Below are 24,749 nucleotides of genomic sequence, written 5' to 3'. Positions count from 1 at the left end.
ATGGGTAAATCTTATTACATAAGAACAGTCACCAGTATTATGGGTAAATCTTATTACATAAGAACAGTCACCAGTTTTGTTTTGTTTTTTATTTTAAAATCTAAATCTAAACAAATTCACTTGGTATCCAGATGGGGATGTAGCTCAGTGGTAGAGCGTCCGCTTTGCATGTGAAAGGCCCCGGGTTCGATCCCCGGCATCTCCATTAATTTTTTTTTGTTTTGTTTCTAAGTTTGAAAGAGGTATTTTAAAAGAAGAGAAGAGTTTGTTTGTTTTTTGTTTTAAATTTAACTAGTCGACCGACGGCGTAGCATACGCCGCTATTTTGCAGGGTGACCTCAGTGGGCTTCGCACTTATGCGACCGCAGTGGGACCCGCGCTAATTCTAGGTGTATAAATTATTAAATTAAACCATAGTATAACTTATAACAGATTTCCCGCGGCTTCCTGTCAATTTACCAGGAGCTCCTGAAAAATCTTCTGAAATTGCAAAATATACGAAAAAGTCCTGGAAATATCCGGAAATTATTAAAATCTTTAGAAAACTCATACGAATCTCCTGAAATATATAGACAAAAATTGTCATTTTGGGGTGTCATTCAATAAGGAAAATGCCAATCCTACGCGCGATAAAAAAAGCGACATTATCCCGTAATTTTGGAATCTACTGAAAGAAGCTTCTCGCGCATCAAACTAATGAAGAATTACTTAAGTTGAACAATTCTTGTAGATAGATTGAAACATTTGTTAATTCTTGCTATTGAGCGTGATCTATGTCTATGTAAGAAACAGAATTTTATGATATAATGTATGACTTTGCTACACTCACGGCTCGTAAAGTAATTCTGTGCGTAGTAAAGAATGAATAAAATGCAATTTATTTTCTAATACAAACTCTTAAATTTCACTTATTATTCGCTTCTCTACCCAAACCTGGCCCCTCGAAATTCGTTTCGCATAGGGCCCCACAACGGTTAAATCCATATATACACATATATACGTAGTAGATTACTAAGATTAATTCCTAGTCCAAACCTCCCTCAGGACAAAGGGGGATGGGAGCGGGCAGGGTTTGATAAATTTAAATGACAGTCAAGCGCGCAGCCAGTCATCCGTAGTGTGAATACTACTCTTGTTTTCTCGTGGACTATCCGCAGAAATAAGAGAGGGATCTTTCCTTTACTTCTCGTCTAAACTCTTGAGGGAAGAAGAGAATTATATATTTAGATAGATTTCCTTTTTTTTTTTCATTGTCTTTAAAAGCTGTCAAGTAAAAAAAAAAATCCCTTAAAATAATATTTAAGGTTCCACCGAGATTTGAACTCGGATCGCTGGATTCAAAGTCCAGAGTGCTAACCATTACACCATGGAACCGGTAAAAGCTGAATTTGTTTTAGTAGGAATAGTGAGACAATACACACATCATGCTGTTGCTAACTTTGAACTGTCATGTTGACCTAATCAATCGGAGACAGCGAGACGGTTAGGACAATAAGACGACTGTAGACATTACATCTTGAACATGGTTTACATCAGTGCGCCCCAATTTTTATCCCTTAACGGAACACTTCGCACATTCTGAGGATTTAGCGGAACACTTCGCACATTCTGGGTATTTAGCGGAACACCTTGATTATTTTTCTTTAAAGTGATTCCAGTTGTTTGTTGAACAAGAATTCAAGCCTCACCTTCAAATATTTCTTCTTTTATTAATTAACTTATTAATTAATTAATTAATTCCTTTTTAAAAATCCATGTAAATCAGCAGGCCACGGGAAATCTGTTATAATTTATAAAATGGTTTAATTTAATAATTTACACCTAGAATTATGGAAGTCCTAAGAAAGTGCGGTGCCCAATGCGGTCGCATAGGTTGCAGCGGCCCTGCAAAATAGCGGCGTATACTACGCCGTGGCCCGTGGGTCGACTAGTAATTATTATTTGTCTTACAGAAAATTTGGATGTAGCTCAGTGGTAGAGCGTCACTTTTGCATGTGAAACACTTACGCTTCGATCCCCGGCGTCACCGATTGTTTTAATTTATTTCATTACATTGAGTTTCTCTTAAAACCTGGGTTCTAATCGCTGCTTAGCGTGATTGAAATCTAGAGAAAAAAATCAATTGATCTTCAATTGACATTTTAGTACCCTAGAGCAAATAGGAATACACTACGTTAGTATTTATTTAGGATTATTCTATGACAAATGTGAAAAAAAAAAGGGGGGGGGGTATCGATGAATGTTTATTGAAAATAAAATACACCAATTTGAAAAAATATAAGGTTCCACCGAGATTTGAACTCGGATCGCTGGATTCAGAGTCCAGAGTGCTAACCATTACACCATGGAACCGATGCAAGTATATAAATGCTAAGTTTGATTGTTTTTCTTTGTTGTTGTTGTTTTTGTTTTATTTGTTTGTTTTTTTAAAGAACCATTTATAATTTTCCTATCAAATATTTTTTTCAAACAAAAGTTCCCATTCAAATCACAACATCGCTAGATTGAAATCTTGAGAGGAACTCATTGCGCTTCGATTGACGCTGACCATAGGGTCCTTAGTGTAAATAGAAATAAAATCTAAACTGCTACTGCACTACTTTTATGGACCTAAACAGTCCAAATGGTCTATAGGACAGATGATGTAAAGGTCAACTGATTCTGTGGCCTACGGTTAACGAGGATGTCATGTGGCCAGCACAACGACCAACCGCCTTTACTTTTCACCAACTAATGTCAGGTACCCATTAGAGCTCTTTAGACTTCCTATAGTTGGCTGTAAGTTTGTGAGATGTACATTGGATGGTGTTATGAACATCTCATTATAAACCTCAAGAAAACTAATAGTAGGCCTACTGATGATAGTACATTATGTACCGGTAGTTTACGTCAAGTCAGGCTTCGCAATGTGGAAATTTAACTGTTGTACGCTTTTGTTTTTACTTATTTTGTAATTTGTGAGGGGTATAGGGCCAGTATAGGCTACCGTGACTTCCGTGACCTCCATATCGAAGGCGTCCATTATTCGCGTGTGCGGAAGTACGGTGCATCAAGTTTTTTTTTTTTTTAAGTATTTTTTTAAATAGAAATAATATCTTAAAAATAAATTATGTCTTTTTAGCTTTATCTGTCCGTCCGTCAGTCCGTCCCGGTTAGATCTCGTAAACTAGAAAAGATGTTGTAAATCCTACATCATGATATTTTAGACCATGCAAAGTTCTAATGCAACTGCTACTTTTTTCTTTTCTGAATGCGAAAAATTTAATTTAAAAAATTAACTATCCAAGCAGTTTTTCATAAAAATACACCATTTTTACAACTGCTCACTATTAATAGTAACAAACACGGGAGGCTATTTAGTAAGGAAGATGACTATTTACCATATTTTTAATACATTTATGTAAACGGTTTTAGATTTTTTTGTCAATTTTTGTCTTTTGTTTTCTTTCTTTACAATTGTATTGTTAAGTTAAATAATATCTGTCATACTACATTTACACAAAAAAATACTTTTTTTTAAAGAGAAAAAAATCTATTGAATATAATATTGTATAAGTGGAACATGATTTAAAACAACAGTCTATGAGTAAATTTACATATTATCGTGAGAACTGCTGTGATGTGTTACCAACATGGAGCACTGAACTAAAGAAGGTGGATAATTTTGTTTACAGAAATGTTTTATGTTTTTTAATAACATATTGACCCTTTACAGAACAATTAGATCAATTAGATAGTAATTATATGACATTAAAAAATATATAACTTGTTCACTCAGGGCTCAAGCCTTCTCAAGGGGACTAATTCAACTCATACCACCACATCTGTCAAGTGCGATTTCTTTCCATTGTTCGCTATCAAACAAAAACAAATTAATGACCAAATAGCAATAGTTAATTAACTAATTGGTTAATTTTTTAGTTGTCAGGTACAAAAAATATTGTTTTTGAAATTTCAGAGAATGCGTGTTGGATGAATGGCGTGTGCAAACATTTTACCAGACAGACAGACAGACAAAGTGTTTTGCTGTAAAATTTTTAGAAAGGCTGTGCGTTCCACGTTTTGCAAATCGAAAAATTCTAGGAATAAAGAATTTATGTCTGGGTTTTTTTTTTTATATATACAAATTCGTTCCACGTAAAGGCAAGAAGTAGAAAATAATTATCTAAATTTAGCAGTAGCAAAACAATAATAAAAACTACAGCAATAATACATATTAGCAATATTACTGTAGATGTATTCATGCGTTTAAACATCATTATGATTGTTATGCGTATCAACAATAATATAGACATGTGTATCAATATAATTAATACATGTATAGACATGCTTTTCAAGAATTTTACTGTGTGTTTGTTGATGAGTCTGTGACACTGGTCATTTGTATTTGGACACATTTTTTAATCCTTAGCTTGATAACGTGTATGTGTTTAAGTTTATACATGTGTGAGTGTTTGTGTGCGTATGTGTGTGTGTGTGTTGGGGGGTGTAGTAGAACCATAGCGCGCAAGTGTTGCTCTATCAAAGTGTTTCATTAATGAAAACCAACAAACAGCGCATTGTTGACTTGGGCCTCAATTTCCTTCCCCCCCACTTGTCTTACAGCAGGACATTGCGATACCACTCCAGATTTGTTTACTGTGACCTGTCAATCAGCAGGCTGACCTCATTTCATGACATTGGACGCACAGAGTTCAACGTCTGAAGGAATCATGGGAGAACAAGTTTGAAGTTTGGGATAGCCACGTGACACTCTGTTTGCTATGGGCTCCTTCCAGCCATTTCATTTTGTTTTTAGCTTTGTTTGTTAGAGATTATCATAGCTTCTTCTTCTTCTTCTTCTCTCTCTTTCTCTCTCTCTCTCTCTTCTCTCTCAAATCCTTCTATTCTTTTTCTGTTTCTTTCTTTCTTTCTCTCTCTCCTCTCTCTCTCTCCTCGCTTTCTCTTCCTTTTCTCTATCCATTCCCCATCTTTCTCTTTCTCTCTTTCTCCTTCACTCTTTCTTCCTTTCACTCTCCATTCTCTCTTTCTCTCTCTCGCTATGCCTTTCTCGCGTTCTCATCCTTTCTCTTTCAATTTCCTCTTTCTTCCCCTTTCGTCTCTCTTTCTTCTCTCTTTCTATCTCACTCTCTCTTCCTTTCTCTCTCATATTTTTCTTTCTCTCGCTTTTGCTCTCCTTTTCTCTATCCACTCCCTCCATTCCTCTTTCTCTCTCGTTTTGTCTTTCACACTTTGAGTTTCTTAAAAAAACACTTCTGTGCTACTGAAAGTGTACTTTGTTTACCGGGTACTATCACCTCATCATCTGCCTTGTACTTACTGTTCTCATCACAGGAGCAGTGAGGAATAGTAACGAATCGTTGACGATAGTGCGTCAGTTTACTAGTCCGCACCGAATGGAACTTTTTCTTTAAAATTTTGAAACCCATCAAGTAAATGAGCTCATCAGATTCTATTTTAATTGGGATGAGTACTTGGATTTCGAACTGAATGTTAGGATTTTCAGAACGTCCAACACTAATGGATGAGGCGCGGTGGCTGAGCGGTAAAGTCCGGGGGTCTATGGTTCGAATCCTGGTGAAGACTGGGATTTTTTTTTATTTCGGGATCTTTGGGTGCCTCTGAGTTCACCCAGCTCTAATGGACACCAGACATTAGTTGAGGAAAATTAAAGGCGGTTGGTCGTTGTGCTGGCCACATGACGCCCTCGTTAACCGTGGGCCACAGAAACAGATGACCTTTACATCATCTGCCCCATAGATAGCTAGGTCTGAAAGTGGCACTTTACTTTACAACTCTAATGGATACCTGGCTTTAGTTGGGTGTGGGGGGCGGAGTAGAGGTGGTTCTTCGTTCTGCATGCCACGTGACTCCCTCATTAACTGTCCCCATAGAACTCAAGACTGGGGGGGCTTTACTTTTATTTTTTTTACTTAAATATTTTAGTCAAAATAAAAACAAAATCTTCAATTTAACATTCCTCTCCCTCAGATGGCTGCCTGGTGGTGTGGTTTGCGCGTTGGACATATCGATGGTCCCGTGTTCAAACCCTGCCCTGTCCTATCCCCCGTCGTCCTGCGGGAGGTTTGGACTAGGAAGTAAATTATCTTTCTTATCTTATCTTATATAATACAGACGTTACTTCAAAAAAGAAGATGATTACGTCCTACGCGTCATGCATTTAGTCATGCATATTAACCAATGACTTAAATTCTGCCAAGTCACTGGTTTTCCTGGCTAGCTCAGGCAACCCATTCCATGCTCTAATAGCACTTGGGAAGAAGGAGTATTTGTACAAATTTGTCCTAGCATATGGGACGAGGAATGTGACTTTATCTTTGTGTCTTTCTGAGTATTTTATTAAATTTTGTTTTTGTATTTGAAGATTATGGTTTAGTGTTTTATGTATTATTGCTACTTTACTTTTGAGCCTTCTGTCCTGAAGGCTTTCTAAATTTAGTGATTTAACCAAAGGTGTTACTCTAGTCAAATGTGAATATTCGTTTGTTATGAATCGCACTGCTCTATTTTGTGTCTGTTCTAGTTTCTTAATGTTTTCTTGAGTTGAGGGGTCCCAAACAGTGGATGCATATTCTATTATTGGCCTAACCAAGGTTAAATAACATTTTAGTTTTATTTTCTTATTTGATTTATAGAAATTTCTTTTAATAAATCCTAATGCTTTGTTTGATTTTTTTGTAGTTTCATCAATATGTGGATTCCATGACAGTTTTTCATTTATTATAACACCTAGGTATTTTGCGTTTTTAGTCTGTGTTACTGGTTTGCCATGAATAAGATAAGTGGAATTAATTTGTTTTAGTTTTTTTGTTACTCTTAACAACTGACATTTTTCTGGGTGGAAAGACATGCTCCAATTTGATTCCCATTTCTGTAATTCATCTAATTCTCTTTGTAAAATATCTGTGTCTTGTGTTGTTTTTATTGTTCTATATATTATGCAATCGTCTGCAAATAATCTGACTTTTGTTCCTGAACTAATGCAATTTGGTAAATCATTTATGTAAATTAAAAATAGTAGTGGACCCAAGACTGTTCCTTGAGGTACACCTGAGTTTACTGTTATCGGTGTTGATTTAGAACCATTTATTATTACAGTTTGTTCTCTCCCTATCAGAAAGTCTTTAATCCACTGATGCAGTGGACCATTAATGCCGAAATATTTTAATTTTTTAAGCAAACTATGGTGGTGAACTTTGTCAAAAGCCTTAGAAAAATCTAGTAAGATAGCATCTATTTGTTCACTATTATCTAAACCTTTTGAAAAATCATCAATTAGTCCTATTAGTTGTGTTTCACATGATCTATATTTCCTAAAGCCATGTTGGTATGGTGTGAGGACATTATGTTTGTCTAAGTGGTTTATGATGTTGCTACATATTATGTGTTCTAGGATTTTACATGTGATGCTGGTAAGTGATACTGGTCTGTAGTTTCCTGGGTCAGATTTTTCTCCTTTTTTAAATAGGGGGGTGACATTAGCTTCTTTCCAGTCCTTTGGTACTCTGCCCTGGTTAAGTGAAGCCTGAAAGAGTATTTTGAACACTGGGGCTAGCTCATTACTTAGTTCTTTGAGTAATCTAGCTGGAATACCATCAGGTCCAGAAGCTTTATTTGGTTTGGTGTTGGCTAATAGTTTAACTCTGAGGAACATCCGAAACATGTAAAACACTTTACAAGCATATACCTCAACACAGTCCTAGCTTTGAATGACGCTTATAATACCCAAACAGCTTATCAGCTCCAATCTGTGAACCAATTCATGAGAGCTTTCTAAAAAAAAAAAAAAACTGGACTTGATGGCGGACATAGGTCTCCATCCAGCCGTTACGAATCAAACAATTGTAGTGGATCGAATTGATCTTGACTTGTACATTGACATCAGTCAATGGGGATTGACCTTTTTCTTTTGACTTCTTTTGTTGATGTCAAAAAATGAAGGTTCGAGTGTTGATTTTTTTCCTCTGTTGATATTACGTGGTAAGTTTATGGTAGGAAATCTGGTGGACAAGAGGACGAGAGAGGAGGGGGGTGGGGTGGAGAACCAGAAAGAGGCTTTCAACATCTTGGGCATTCTCAGGGGCGTATCTGTTGAGCTGCATGAAAGGAGAAGACAAACACAAACAGTATGGCAAGAGTTGTTGTTCTTTCCCCCCGAGGGCGTGTTCCACGTAAGACACTCACGTCATATTTTTAATAGAGGTCAAAGGTGACCTCGGTGTCTTGTCGTCATCTTTTGATTTGCCCCTTCCCGGGGGATGGCGGGATTTTAGGACAGTGTTTACGCCAGCGTAAATCAAAGTTTATCTAAGAGTGCCTGCATGGTGCCGAGAGTCGGACGCAGCCCACCGTCCCGGAGGGCCCCGTGGTTGTTGTGTGGATAGACGGGTGGGAGCATCACAGTCAGTATGTAATTATAAACAAGCAGCATTGCTGGGAGCTGAGGTGGTCGCGACGTATAGTAGGGCGCCGCTGGGAAAGTAGATGTTTGAATAAAGTGAAGGTTATAGTGGAGAAAAATAAGAAGGCGACTAGAAATTATTAAAAAAAAAAAAACTCACAAGAGATATCTTCTGCTGCTAGATTAACAAGAAGACGAGCTGGTAGGCAGCAGTGTGTACAATGTAAAACAACTGACTGTTCTCAGCTGTTCCGCGCCGCCTCACAGACTTAGTTTTATACTTGTGTCTGGCGAAATCTTTTCAGGCTTATGCCAAACCGCTGCTCCCTGGAGTCTTATTGGCTTTAATGAAGTTATTACCTTTTATCCTTTCGGGGGTTCCGTGACATTGCTTAGCACTTTTTAAAAATCTATTAAATTATTATATTTAGTCATTGGTTATGTTTTTTAGAGGGCCCCGGAATGGAGAAAAGCTGCTTTAAGTTTTGTCTGTCCGTCCGTCACGTTTAGCTATCGAAACTCCGATTTTATGATATCTCGTAGATTGCAAAGTTCTGGTGCAACGATATTTTGTAAATCTTCAGAAAGTAAGCCATTTTGTTTTTTAAAATGCAATATGTACACTTTTTTTAATTTATAAAAATACACTATCTTTAAAACTAGACACTTTGGGAGCTGATTTGTTTGTATATTTTAATATAGGTGTAGGCTGTTGAATTTGCTATTTCCAAAAGTAAAAGTTCCCCTTTCAGAACTTGCGATCTATAGTGCAGATAATGTTAAGGTCATCTGTTTCTTTGGCCAACGGGTAACGAGCAGGGTGTCATGTGGCCAGCACAACGAACTTTACTTTCCCAACTAAAGACAGGTGCCCATAAGAGTTGGGTGGACTCAGGGGCGCCCTGAAAATCTAAAATTCGAAATTCCAGTCTTCACCAAGATTCAAACCCACAACCACAGGTTCAGAATTTAGGGGCATGGTCGTTCGGTTATATTATTGTATGTACCTTTCCCTTCCCCAAATACATTCTTCCCAAAATACAAAATAAAAAAATAATGTTATAAAAATATTATGATACTGTTTTATGTTTTCTGTTATTCGAACTAATAACAATTTACAGAATACTTTCATTTTTGTTTTTTAAAACAAATGACGTGTTCTATAGTTTTCATATACATTCAATTAATTTCAAACTAGATTTAGTAAACCGTGTTTAGTGTTATGAAATTAATGCAGTTAGGGAAATGGTAAAAATTATTTTTTCTAAAATTCATTAATTTTCAAGAGCAAAGTAATCGCTCTATAAGTTGTATAAATCAGTTCTTTGTTGTTTTTTTTTTTATATTTATTAAAAAAAAAATTATTTGTTGATATCAGTAAAATTAAATTAGGCAATTCTATTGATACGCTTGCCTAATTTAATTTTACTGATTCGCTTGCCTTGATGGATCACATGGGGGGGGGGGGCGTTTCAGAGTCTCTGTTTCGACACAAACTCTCTTTGTATACTTACTTTCGATATTTTATTTTTTATTTTTCTTTCGTTGCTTTTGTTTAAACAAGAAGGTGGAAGGGATGTACATCTAGATGCATGTTGTGACCAATCGCTTCAGTTACTTCTGAACACCAATACTGAAAACAGCAAGTTCCACGAGATGAAAGAGTTTTATCGAAACTATTCAACAAAAAAAAAGTCAAGATTTAACGCACACATGCTAACACACTGACCCACCTACAAACACACGCGCACACAGAAATAACCCGGGGGCATCTTGCCCCACGTCTGCCAGTGACTACGACACCTGACGCGTACTGTTACTCCATCTCACAACTGTCCTGGACATACTCCAGGACCACGTCATAGTAAATAACCCGAGGGACGTTTTGTTATCATTAAACTTACAATCTCAGCCGATGAGCTGTTTACCTTTTCATTAACACTGTCGTCTCCCCCCTTAAAACAAGAAACAGGAGAAAAAAAAAAGGGAGATAATTTTTATAATCATAGTCTCTCTTCCAGCTTTTATTATTTTAATAAATTTTCTCCGTAGAGAAGAGTGGTCTCCCCTTGTCGTCTGCTCTGTTTCTCGGAAGGAAGAATGTTATTGGGAGATGGTGATGGTGCTGCTGCAGTGGTGTGGCGTCCATCATGGCCTTCCATGTTTGCGTTGTGGCGCTGAGTGCTGTTTGTGTTTTCTCTGTGACCGACTCGTAACGACACTCGCAGATTCTACATCTGACTCGTGGAGTAGGCTTTAAAAAGTTCTCCTGAAATGGGTTTACCCGTTCCAAGAACTCGTGGAGTAAGCTTAAAACAGACTCCGCAGTCATAGAGGATGTGGCGGGGTACCCCGACAAAATAGCTCGGACCAAATAGCGCCGACGAAATAGAGCAGAAAAAATGTATTTCCGTCATTTTAGAAGAAATACTTTAGATATCGTAAAATATGAATAGAGAATTTTTGTTTGTTTGTTTTAATGTTATTATTTTTAAGTCATTTTGCAGGGAACACTTTAGATATCTTAAAACATAAATATGCAAACAGCAATCAAAAATTATAATAAGCTAATGCTGCATATATCAAAATATATCATTTATTTATATTCCTAAAGTGTACTTTGAAAACAGGCAAAGATACTTATATTTATTTATTTATACACACACACACACACACACAAACTTTCACAAAGTTAAATTGTAGGATATGTCACATAGAAATTTCATCACTGGTTTGTTTCCGTACATTGGCAATATAGCTTCAAGTCGTCTGTTAAGTTGGAGGTACTTTGTCTTGCTTGCAGCTTTACTTCGTTCTCCAGTATTGTAGCTCAGAATCTTGTTCTCAGTGTTCTCCTGTTCTCTGAGGAAGTGAGAGATTAACTTGTACACATTGGGGTGATGACCGTCAATAGACAGTTGAAATGTATGGTGCCATCCCTCCACTGAATTGTTTGTTCGTATTGGATTGTCCTGTACACGATCTCTAACATTCCATAAAGAAGTTTCCTGAAGAGTCGAACATAGTTTAAAATACTCTCGTTCACTGCACATATTGTGGAATTTCAGATCCATTAATATTGAAAAAGAGACATCAACAAAAATGCTGCCCAGGACATTAAATTACTAATAATCCGGTACTTTTGTATACATCATATTGTTACAAATGAACAGTGATAGGTAGAGGTCAACGTATGACCCCGGCGAGATGACACAGCAACTAGTGTTCCCTGGAATCTACATGTGCAAACAAAGACAGGATGTGACGTGTCCACACTTGTTGTTCCAGGGGACGAACAGATTTAAGTAGGGGGACAGTTACTAATGAACAGTGACAGATAAAGGTCACTACGTGTGACCCCGACTTGATGACACTGCATCGAGTGTTTTCTGGAATCTACGTGTATAAATAGAGACAGGATGTGACGTTTCCTCACGTGTTATTTCAGAGGATACTAGCCGTGTTTGTGCAACTTTGGACAAGCGATTAGGGACTCTATATAAGCCAGAGAGTTAATGTGAAAGTCAGTCGTATGGAGTCGTATGGAGTCGTATGGAGTCGTATGGAGTCGTGAGTGAGCCGTTACAGTCGATACAGACTATGTAAGACGTGTGCGGCTCTGTGGAAGAGAAATGTGTACGACTCGGTGCAAGTTAACTAGGGTAGAGTTAACTGGAGTGGACTACTGTCGTTAAAGTCTATACAGCGAACTACAGTGGACTTGAGCCGTTACAGTCGATACAGTCGATGTAAGACGTGTGCGGCTCTGATTCGGTAGACTTGAGTACGACTTGGTTCAGCTTTGGGAGACCTGGAGCGACACTGGGAAGTGTGTCGTTGGTCTGTTCTGTGGAATACGGCTCGATGCAAGTTGAGAAGAGAGGAATTGCAACGAAGTGAAGAGATGCAGTGCAACGAAGTATAGCTAAATGTAAACTGACAGATATTGTACAGTCTTCTACGCTACATGTTACAGTAATGTTAGAGTTAATAGTCATTAAAGTTATATGAAACTGAAAGTTTAGTCGTCAAGTTCTTTACAGTGTTTTTATTTGTGTGCCAACTAGTACATTTAGCCAGAAGATTCAGAAATACGTAACAATATATAAGTCTGTGCTATTTTGTCTTGCGCTATTTTGTCGGTGAAATTTCTCGCTATTTTGTCGGCGCCTTTTTGTCCGCGCTATTTTGTCGACGCTATTTTGTCCTCGCTATTTTGTCGGGTAACCATCTGGCGGGGTATTCCAGTGTTTAGGCTATTCTCTGAAACATCTCAATAGAAAGTCCAGGGAAATGATTGCCAAAAGGGAGTATAGTCGACACCATTCGATATAGAAGGCTGGCCTACATCGTCACAACCTGTAGGCCGTTCAGACCAAACAGCTCGTTGCTAAGTCTCGGTATAGGGCGCTTTAACTCAAAACCCGGGTAGATGAAGATAGTTAGCTTGGGATACAGCAGGGGTTATCAGCCTCTGGGTCACGACCCCCATAGAGGCCGATTGAAAAATTGTCAGGGGCTCTATCAGACCATCGATAATATGGATTTTATTTATTTTATTTTATTTTGTTTTTCAATTCCAACATGTAAAACTTGACACGTAGATTTTTTTTTCATTGGAATTTACTGTTTTTATTGTTAAGATGTTTTATTTTCCTCATAAGTTAACCCAAATTTATGTTACATTAGTTACCCACCGGCTACGCCCGTTGATTTGTTCCCAGGCTATATTATGTAATTTTTTCCCCATGAAACCCCTTCCTTTTTTCCCTTACGTATAAACATCTAGAAATATGAACGCCCCGCAAACACACTTACTTTCAGACTATGAACTCTACATCACTGCATCACTACATCACTACATCAAAACATATCTACATCACTACATCACATCATCAAAACATATCTACATCACTACATCACATCATCAAAGCATCACTACATCACTACATCACATCATCAAAACATCACTACGTCACATCACTTTTCTTTTCCATATCATTTTCACTCCACACCTTTAAAAAACTTTGACTTTTACTTTCTGTTACATCTAAATGGCACGGTTCGCTCTATAACCCTAACCCCTCCAAAAAAAGCATACTTTTTGCAAGTGATTTTGTCTAGCAGTATCTCTTATTATCCCCCACCCCTCCCACAAACACACATCCTACGCCTAAGAAAATAGTGCTACATATAAACTCTGAGCATTCTTTGACTTTTCAACTTTTTATAGAAATATTTGAAAGACTTTTCAAACACCAACATTTTTTTTTTTTTGTATCGAGTGTTGACAATAAAAATCATCCTAGGGTCGAAGTTATAAATTCTAAAATCTTTTATGTAGATCCAGGACATTAAGGAATAAAGTGAAGGGCCTCAAAGCGGAAGTATAATCTTGTACTTTTCAAAATATCGGCTTAAAAAAAAAATGTTGGATCGAAATTGTGAATAAAAACTCGGTTTTGGTAAATTGAACGCGCTGCGGTTTCGTTCATGAAAATATCTTAGTTGTCGTAGACCAAAAGTAAGTGATAATATGTTATATTTTCTAATTATTTTCTTCGATATAATGGTAGTATCTATTCATTTGGGAGTGAGGGCTTTTAGAAATATATTTATACGTTTAAATTTTGGTCAAGTTGGTTTAAAAATTCTCTGAATATATAATTTTTTTATTCCAACCAATTTCCTATTATTTTTTTTTCAGAGTTAACTTTTTTTTTAGAGGCTAGGTAACTTAATCAAGACTTAATATGACTGGGTTACGAGCTCAAGTTCTTTAGGTTCAACACCCTTGCTCTCTGTACGTCACTCTTAACCACCACACGGAAATGTCAACATGTCTGGTGCATGTCAGCACGTGCTGGGGGTGAGCACATCCAATCAATAACAGTACCAAGCTACTCTCACACATGCACAGGCTGACACGTCGCTCAAGTTTCAAGGTCAAGTTCTCCAATCCTCAAGGTCAAAAAAATGAAATGAACGGTTCATTATGTTTTTAAATTAAATATTCGGTACGTTTTATTTGATTGATTGCTTGTGTATTGTGTGAATTAAAAGATTGTGTTTAGCACTGAGATTTTGTTAGGACACTATCTGCTTGAATCCAATAACTCTCTGTTACTAAGTCATAAACTTTCAACAAGACTCTCTATTCCACGTAAATCCGACCCAGCTAATAATCTTTATATCCGTCGTACGTTTTTACAAAGAGAGTATATGTCTTAAAGTAAACTCAGAGGCGGCTCCCGATGGCTCTATCCTAGTTTCCGCTGTTTGGCTAGTAATGCCTCTAGAAATGCAGGTTACTTATTTTCAGCACCTGTACTAAAAGACACGAACTACAGATTACGTCCATCCCACCCCCTCTATTCCAAGTAATATTCATTTAAAGCTAATTTGTTTGCCCTCACTCAAATCCGTAACTACGTGATCATATATAACTGTTATTTGATATATATATATATATATATATATATATATATATATATATATATATATATATATATATATATATATATATATATATATATATATATATATATATATATATATATATATATATATATAGGAACTATTTGATCAATGTCAGAGACCATTGGTGCTTCTATAGTTTGTATATGATCTACTTTACTCATTCTAATTTGAGAGCCTCCCTGAACTCTCTGAGCTAGAAACTACCCCCTCCACCAAAACCCCACCGTCGCCCTCCAGCTACCCACCTGATAACATGTAACGGGCCGTCAAGCTTACGCCATAAATCTTCCCGCCAAATCTTTCAGCAGACTACAGGAGACGAGATAAGCTTTAACCTCCCCCCCCTCCCTCAACCAATACAGGGAAAGTGGGGGGGGGGGGGGAGAAGGGGAGCTCACTGATAACAGAATAACAGCCCCCCAGGGGTGATGATGTTTTAAAAGACAGGCCAGGGAGTAATGTCTCCGCCTCGATGGTTAAATCTGGGGGACAGGGCACTGGTATTGCGTGGCATATGAAAACCTAGGAGGTGAATGCGGCATATTGTTGTCAGGGTAAATGTTTACTAGAATAACAAGATGCTGTTGTTGTTGTCCTTGATGTGGTTGTTGTTGTTGTAGGCTCACATCCAAGTCCAGTAACTCTCGGACTTCTGTCTCCAGCTGGGAAGATTATTTTGTAAACCATTATTTTTTAGTGTAATGATCTGTAGCGCAGTGAACTCGCTTAAACACAAACCGTATAAATGCACAGTACGTGCAACGGTCTAACATTTAGACAACAGCAAACAAAATAAACGAAATAGAATTAACTATTCTGTTAAAACTGATATTCCGCTTAATTGCATTGGTTAGTTCTTATGAATGAGTTGAATATTTCCTTTAGATGTAGACTCTATGAATTGTTTTGTTTTACATGTTTCGGATATTTCTTCAGATTTGAAGATAAATATATCCAGCCCAAACCTACGTCAGGACGACGGGAGATGGAAGCCTTCGAACAGAGATGACAGTCCAAAGCGCATACCACAAGACCAGGTAGCTTCGTATTACTGTCACCAACCCATATTTAAATCTCATGTCATTAACCCATTCTAAAATCTCATGTCACCAACCCATTCTGAAATCTCATGTCACCAACCCATTCCAAAACCTTATGTAAACAGTCAATTCCAAATGTCATGTCACCAACCAATTCTGAAATCTCATGTCACCAACCCATTCAAAAAACCTTATGTAAACAGCCAATTCCAAAATCTCATGTCACCAACCCATTCCGAAATCTCATGTCACCAACCCATTCCAAAACCTTATGTAAACAGCCAATTCCAAAATCTCATGTCACCAACCCATTCTGAAATCTCATGTCACCAACCCATTCCAAAATCTCTGTCACCAACCCATTCAAAATCTCATGTAACAAACCCATTCCAAAATATCATGTCGCCAACTTATTCCAAATTCTCATGTCACCAACCCATTCCGAAATATCATTTCACCAACCCATTCTGAAATCTCATGTCACCAACCCATTCCAAAATCTCTGTCACCAACCCATTCAAAATCTCATGTAACAAACCCATTCCAAAATATCATGTCGCCAACTTATTCCAAATTCTCATGTCACCAACCCATTCCGAAATATCATTTCACCAACCCATTCTGAAATCTCATGTCACCAACCCATTCCAAAATCTCTGTCACCAACCCATTCAAAATCTCATGTAACAAACCCATTCCAAAATATCATGTCGCCAACTTATTCCAAATTCTCATGTCACCAACCCATTCCGAAATATCATGTCACCAACCCATTCCAAAACCGCATGTAAACAGCCCATTCCAAAATCTCTGTCACCGACCCATTCCAAAATCTCTGTCACCAACCCATTTCGAAATCTCCTTATCTCCTGTCGAAGTGGTGGGAGAGAAATGCAATACAATTCCGCTCTATGACAAAAGTATAATAATTTTACAATATACTAGCTTTGTTTTTACCCGATTTTTGCTTGCTGTCGTTTTTTTCTCTATTTTATTTTCATATTATAAAAGATATCTATGGTGTTTTATTCTTGTTTAAGTCTATGTCAAGGTGTCTTATTGCTCTAAACGGCTAGTTAACTCTCTTGGTTTAGAGCAGCGTTATATACCATAATATCACCGCTTTTATCTTTGGAGCGTTCATGCCAAGTTTCATTAAGATTGGTTAAACGGTTTTGATTTCTATTGATGTTATACATACACCTTGCCTTCTACTTTATATATTAGATTACAACTATCTCTTTAAGATGATTATTATAATTTAGTTGAGCGATGCCCAAACCATTACCAGCTGGCTACAAGAGACCTATGACCGAGAACGAATCGATTTCTCCAAACTTCGTTTCTACAAAGCTAGAAATCGGCCTGCTTAAGGAAACAAGTACCGGTATAGACTCAGCCAGGGCCGGATTTAAGTATGTGAAGGCCCGTGGGCCAGGGTTTTGTGGAGGCCCCCTACAATGTTTCGAAAGCTTGAATAAAGACCCACTTATGAATGAAAATACTTAGATCTAAAAGCACACCTTAATTTAGAACAAAGAAAATTGAGTTCTTTTAAATTTCATCTCTCTTTCCTTTTTAAAAAAAATATATACCTATAAGCATATTTTAGTTTTAAAAGCGTATATTTTTTAGTTTGTGGAGGGTAAGGCCCTTAGTAGACGCACTGTCGTAAATATGGAGCTGTATTGACTTATTCTAATCTTGCTAGGAGCGAATACTTCTCAATTCATTTTTTGCCAGTTTTAAAAAATGCAACGAAAAAAAAAATCACAAAAAAAAAATAAAAATAAAAATAAAACGTTTCTGACCTTTAGTAAATTTTGATATATTTTTATCTCTTTTGTGAATGCCCCGAGGCTGTAGACCCGCCTTCCCTCCCTTAAACCCGGCCCTGGACTCAGCCAGCAAAACGCGTGTCGGAAATTTATATGACCAATTGGTCGTAACAAGTTGGTCACCCCTGATTTAGTTATGTGCGACAGTAATAAAATGTTAACTATGTAAATGTCTAGGAAGACACTTATTAATGTGTCCTATAGCACAGGTTTGTGATATTGTATGTTGCTTGCTACACTGCTACCAACGGAAGTTTTGCTTTTCTTTGGGGGGTTTGTTCTCTTCTATTCACGAATCCCCACAATAAGTCCCACAGAATGTGGGCAGGGACCAACAATGGTCACCTCATGCTTGACCACTTGGTGTGATTCAATGGACTATTGACCAGCATGACTTGGCGATGACAACTTTCCATTCGCGCACGGACACAGCCGCACGCACAATAACTATTGCTACCTCTTCCTTCCCCTGCAATTCTTTCGCCCCCCCCCCAACCTCCCGTCATCCAACGCCTATGGGAGAGGACAGTAAATGTCACGAAGGTATTATCCTGGTCAAATGATCCCAGACACCGAGGTGTCGAGGGTGGTCATAGTGAGAAAGGAACGGTTAGAGTCTTTAATAGCCGGGTATTAAGGAGAAATGGAGATTTAACCAACTTAAGGGAAGCCACAGTGCGCGATTCGGAGCGGATGGACAAGCTACTCTTCCTCAACCAACTGCTTGACCACCGTTCACTATAATAGCACTGGACACAAGTCGTTAGATGGGCACCGTTAAAAGGCACACGTCCACAGCGAGAATCAGATGTAAGGTTTACAACGTGAGGATATAGCCTCTGGGATCGCCACTAGTTTACTTACTAGTGTTGGTCAGTTATTACTGGACTTTTCAGACTGTATTATACAATGAAACTTTAACGAGACTCACGCGTAATAGTTAATTAATATACAATCATGTTAATAAAATGATTCAAAAATATAACAATAGGCTCACACACACTCACATAATAAAAGACTCACACACACTCACATAATAACAGACCAAAACACAAACACAATATAATAATAGACCAACACTCACACTGACATGCACAATAATAAATTAATCCACATATATAATAATTAAATCGCGTAAATACAAAATTAACCAGCACAATAATTAACTTATACATGCATACTATTTAACTTTCACACATAATATTTAACTCACACATCCCTATTTCATTCTGACACATTTAACTCAGACATCCCTATTTCATTCTGACACATTTAACTCACACATCCCTATTTCATTCTGACACATTTAACTCAGACATCCCTATTTCATTCTGACACATTTAACTCAGACATCCCTATTTCATTCTGACACATTTAACTCACACATCCCTATTTCATTTTGACACATTTAACTCAGACATCCCTATTTCATTCTGACACATTTAACTCAGACATCCCTATTTCATTCTGACACATTTAACTCACACATCCCTATTTCATTTTGACACATTTAACTCAGACATCCCTATTTCATTCTGACACATTTAACTCAGACATCCCTATTTCATTCTGACACATTTAACTCAGATATCCCTATTTCATTCTGACACATTAACTCAGACATCCCTATTTCATTCTGACACATTTAACTCAGACATCCCTATTTCATTCTGACACATTTAACTCAGACATCCCTATTTCATTCTGACACATTAACTCAGACATCCCTATTTCATTCTGACACATTTAACTCAGACATCCCTATTTCATTCTGACACATTTAACTCAGACATCCCTATTTCATTTTGACACATTTAACTCACAGATCCCTATTTCATTCTGACACATTTAACTCACACATCCCTATTTCGTTCTGACACATTTAACTCAGACACATTTACCATTTGAAGCGCATACAGGATTTATACGAACATAATACACAGCAAATAACATATGCAAAGACTTTATAATTAGCTCACAATCATACTAAAACTATAAATATACCTATGTCTGCATACACCATATTTTTATGGTGTGGTCTGTCTGTTCGTCCATCCGTCCGTCCGTTTAGATCTCCTAAACTAGAAAAGATATTGAGAATCCGACAACATATTTTAGAACATTCAAAGTTCTGATGCAACGGCTACTTTTTTTTTTCTGAAAGCGAAAATTTAATTTTTAAAATCAACTAAGCAAGCAGAATAGATTACCTGTTCTTTTTCCATGAATACTTGGTCACAATGGTTAAGTCCGGCACTGCTATTTAGTGACGGGTGAATACTACTTGTTCTCCCCCCAACCTCTTTTTTTTTCGCCTCTAAAATTACCTGGGGTAACTCTAGTTCGTCCGACATGCAGAAATAAAAGCGTGATCTTTCCATTACTTAATGTCCGAACTATTGAGCCATGAAGAGAATAAATATATATATAGATTAACTTTCAAATTTGTGTTTTAAAAGCATTTTTACATAAATTCGTTCCTTATATCTGCGACTCAAATGTAAAGTCGAGAGATTTTCAAATAACCAAGAGTCAAATTTCCCAGTAGACTAAACAATGTCTGAAAAGTTGATGTACCCATGTATTGATTCCAACGCGAATTTCATTTGATAAACTGACCCGTCAGTCTTGACTAAATGTGTAAAAAAAAAAACATGTACTTAATAGGAGACAAAAGTGTTTGAATGCCGGTAGAGGGTTACTTGTAAACATTGGCTCGTGAAGTGCTTCATTAGTATAATGAGCCCATCTTATCTTCTTATATAATACAGACGTTACTTCAAAAAAGAAGATGATTACGTCCTACGCGTCATGCATTTAGTCATGCATATTAACCAATGACTTAAATTCTGCCAAGTCACTGGTTTTCCTGGCTAGCTCAGGCAACCCATTCCATGCTCTAATAGCACTAGGGAAGAAGGAGTATTTGTACAAATTTGTCCTAGCATATGGGACGAGGAATGTGCCTTTATCTTTGTGTCTTTCAGAGTATTTTATTAAATTTTGTTTTTGTATTTGAAGATAATAGTTCAGTGTTTTATGTATGATTGCTACTTTACTTTTGAGCCTTCTGTCCTGAAGGCTTTCTAATTTTAGTGATTTTACTAAAGGTGTTACTCTAGTCAAATGTGAATATTCGTTTGTTATGAATCTCACTGCTCTATTTTGTGTCTGTTCCAGTTTCTTAATGTTTTCTTGAGTTGAGGGGTCCCAAACGGAGGATGCATATTCTATTATTGGCCTAACCAAGGTTAAGGAACATTTTAGTTTTATGTTCTTATTTGATTTATAGAAATTTCTTTTAATAAATCCTAATGCTTTGTTTGATTTTTTTTTAGTTTCATCAATATGTGGATTCCATGATAGTTTTTCATTTATTATAACACCTAGGTATTTTGCGTTTTTAGTCTGTGATACTGGTTTGCCATGAATAAGATAAGTGGAATTAATTTGTTTTAGTTTTTTTGTTACTCTTAACAACTGACATTTTTCTGGGTGGAAAGACATGCTCCAATTTGATTCCCATTTCTGTAATTCATCTAATTCTCTTTGTAAAATATCTGTGTCTTGTGTTGTTTTTATTGTTCTATATATTATGCAATCGTCTGCAAATAATCTGACTTTTGTTCCTGAACTAATACAATTTGGTAAATCATTTATGTAAATTAAAAATAGTAGTGGACCCAAGACTGTACCTTGAGGTACACCTGAGTTTACTGTTATCGGTGTTGATTTAGAGCCATTTATTATTACAGTTTGTTCTCTCCCTATCAGAAAGTCTTTAATCCACTGATGCAGTGGACCATTAATGCCGAAATATTTTAATTTTTTAAGCAAACTATGGTGGTGAACTTTGTCAAAAGCCTTAGAAAAATCTAGTAAGATAGCATCTATTTGTTCACTATTATCTAAACCTTTTGAAAAATCATCAATTAGTCCTATTAGTTGTGTTTCACATGATCTATATTTCCTAAAGCCATTACTCAAAGAACTAAGTAATGAGCTAGCCCCAGTGTTCAAAATACTCTTTCAGGCTTCACTTAACCAGGGCAGAGTACCAAAGGACTGGAAAGAAGCTAATGTCACCCCCCTATTTAAAAAAGGAGAAAAATCTGACCCAGGGAACTACAGACCAGTATCACTTACCAGCATCACATGTAAAATCCTAGAACACATAATATGTAGCAACATCATAAACCACTTAGACAAACATAATGTCCTCACACCATACCAACATGGCTTTAGGAAATATAGATTATGTGAAACACAACTGGAGTAGAGTATACTTGTATCATTTTTCTGTCTTTAGGGGGTTCATTGGTTAGGTAGTATGTCTTTGATATTAAATAATATTTCTATTACTGTTATTATATTTTTAGGTTAATCACTTTTCAATTGTTTATGATTTAATACTTGTGAATTATGATAACTTACAAATAAAAATATATTAAAAAAAAAAAAAAAAAGGAAAAAAAAAAAAAAAAAAAAAGCTCACAAAAGAGGCAAGATGGCCCATAAAAGAGGCATATAAAGCCCAAAAAAAGAGGCAAAGAAAAGAGGCATAAAGCCCAAGGATTCCTATGATGATAAAGCTAAAACTGAATAGCGCAAAAGTCCATTATTTTTCTAAATGTTAATTCCAAGTGATTAGGATCAAACACCTTATTATTATGTAGACATTTGAGCCAGGTAGCCCAAACAAGATTCCTGTATTCGGAAACAATAATCAAGTTAAAGTTATGTATCATTTTATTTTTTAGTTTTGGCAGCTTGTTTAAAATAATAGACAAGTTAACATTTACATAATTGCCACAGTTTGCTTCCAATAGGTCCATTACAGTACTTCTAACTTGAAGGAATAATGGACATTCCAAATACATGTGTTTTTCGTTATCAGCATTTTCAAGGTGGCATAATATACATTCACGGTCATTTGCCCGTCTTCTAACCATAGGGGTCATCCCAAAGATAAGTCTATAACTAATCTCTCTAGCTTTTGGTGGGATATGTTTACTGTGTAGGTTTATGAATGTGTCCTTGAATTCTGTCACCCCAAGAACTCTCCCCCACTTAATCCTATTCACTAGGCTTTCCTGTAACAGCTTTTTAAGTGTTATGTATGATTCTTTGGTTTTGTTGTGTATTAAATGTTCATTACCAGGTAAAACTCTTGAAATAGATCTGTAAAATGGATGAGTGACTGTACCAAAATAGTGAGGAGTATCATTGTGTATTGGAAGAAGACTACTTAATCTTAAACCATAGTAGTAAATTGTCAAGGGAAAGTTTGTTGGGTTTCTAACTACTTGACCTACAAATTTTAGCCTTAGCGACTGTATTTTTGTTTTAACATCTTGCAAGTTTATCCCCCCATCCTCTTTGTTTTGAATGAGTGTAGTGTGCTTAATGCTCCTAATAGTGTTTTTAAATATAAAGCTTCTAATTAACTTGTTCAGCTTGTTTATGAATTTAGGAGGTGGCTCTGTAATGTTATCTAAATAGACAATCTTTGGAATGACCAAACTATTTATCAATAATTTGATAGTGACAATATTTTTCGCAGGCCATTGAACAGAGAGAAACATGTCATGTAATTTTATAAATGAAATATTATTGTTTTGAAATAGGTTTTAAGTAGTGATGAAAATTTAAATTATATGAAAACAAAGTTAATTATTTTTTTTACAGTTCCTCTATTCTGGTTTCACTTACATGGAAGCAAATAGATCCTGGAAACAAATGGAACATATACACGGATCTCGAAAACGGCTCTAGTAATTTTCCCAAGTCTTCGGATATTTCATCGTGTAGGACCAGAAGTTTAATAAATTAATATATAGAAACATTTTGCGCACTGTGTGTTAAGTCAATGTCTATAGGCCTATCATTGAGATATTATAAAGTCTAGTACATTTATACATTCGCTTTAACTAGGATGTTTCTCGGGGAAGGGGGGATAGGGAGATCGGGCGATGGGGCGAGGTAAAAAATGTCCATTGTTTTATTAATGTAACATTCATTAGTGATTAGCAAAAACGAATCAGTCTATTAGATATTTAATGAACGTCTTTTTTTAAAGTATCTTTTTATGTTTTTTTCTTTAAAGAAAAGCATTCCCCCCCCCCTGTTATTTTATATAAATTTTAAATCAACAAAATGTATCAATCTAAGTTTATGGCAATGTCTGCGTGGTGGCCACTGGCGGATCCAGGGGGAGGCGGTAGGGGCGATCGCCCCCCCCCCCACTCGGCCGACCGGGGGGGGGCGGGCGAATTTTATTATAGAATTCACACAATTTGTATACGAATTTATTACTTATGTTAAAAATAAATACTAATTATTTATATTTCAACTTATTTTTAAATTATTTCGCCCCCCCCTCTAGTATGTTGGCCGATTGGTGGGGTCGGGAGGGGGCGATGGTATCAATCCCGCCCCCCCCCCCCATACACTTTCGAGTGGGGGGGGCGGTCCAATTTTTTTGTAGAAATCACAGCTTGCTAATAGAATCAATTTAATATCTATATCCTGTAGACTTGTTATTGATTTTTTAACCGATCTTTATATTATGTCGTTCCCTGTTTGCCGATTGGTGGGAGGGGGGGGGGCGAATACCTCTATTGCCCTTCCCACCTAAACCATTTGAGTGGGGGGGGCGGTCCGTTTGTATGGAGAAATCATAGTTTAGGAACAAAATTAGTTGAATTAATATATACATTTTATATTATGTCGCTCCCTTTCTGGTATTTTGGCCGATTCGGTGGGGTGAGGGGGGGCGATTGCATGTACTGCCCTCCCCACTATAGCCCCCTGAGTGCTGGGGGGAGCGGTCCTTTTTTTGTGGAGAATCATAATTTGTGAACAAAATTAGTTGAATTAATATATACATTTTATATTATGTTTCTCCCTTTCTGGTATTTTGGCCGATTCGGTGGGGTGAGGGGGGGGCGATTGCATGTACTGCCCTCC

At 36.8% G+C, this 24,749-nt stretch overlaps 3 non-coding genes across 3 annotated transcripts; 1 reads left to right on the top strand and 2 right to left on the bottom strand.

Moving 5' to 3' along the window:
* The first annotated feature begins 133 nt into the window (after positions 1 to 133).
* Positions 134 to 205, top strand: Trnaa-ugc (transfer RNA alanine (anticodon UGC)). The gene has a single exon. It is a non-coding gene; the product is annotated as a tRNA-Ala (tRNA).
* Positions 206 to 1,302: 1,097 nt separating this feature from the next.
* On the bottom strand, positions 1,303 to 1,374 carry Trnaq-uug (transfer RNA glutamine (anticodon UUG)). The gene has a single exon. It is a non-coding gene; the product is annotated as a tRNA-Gln (tRNA).
* A 906-nt stretch (positions 1,375 to 2,280) lies between these two features.
* Trnaq-cug (transfer RNA glutamine (anticodon CUG)) lies at positions 2,281 to 2,352 on the bottom strand. Its single transcript has one exon. It is a non-coding gene; the product is annotated as a tRNA-Gln (tRNA).
* Between the last annotated feature and the right edge of the window lie 22,397 nt (positions 2,353 to 24,749).

This window comes from Biomphalaria glabrata, chromosome 11 (genome assembly GCF_947242115.1).
Source record: "Biomphalaria glabrata chromosome 11, xgBioGlab47.1, whole genome shotgun sequence".
In the NCBI taxonomy this organism is placed as follows: Eukaryota; Metazoa; Mollusca; class Gastropoda; family Planorbidae; genus Biomphalaria; species Biomphalaria glabrata.
This window is presented reverse-complemented; position numbering and strand designations above follow the sequence as displayed.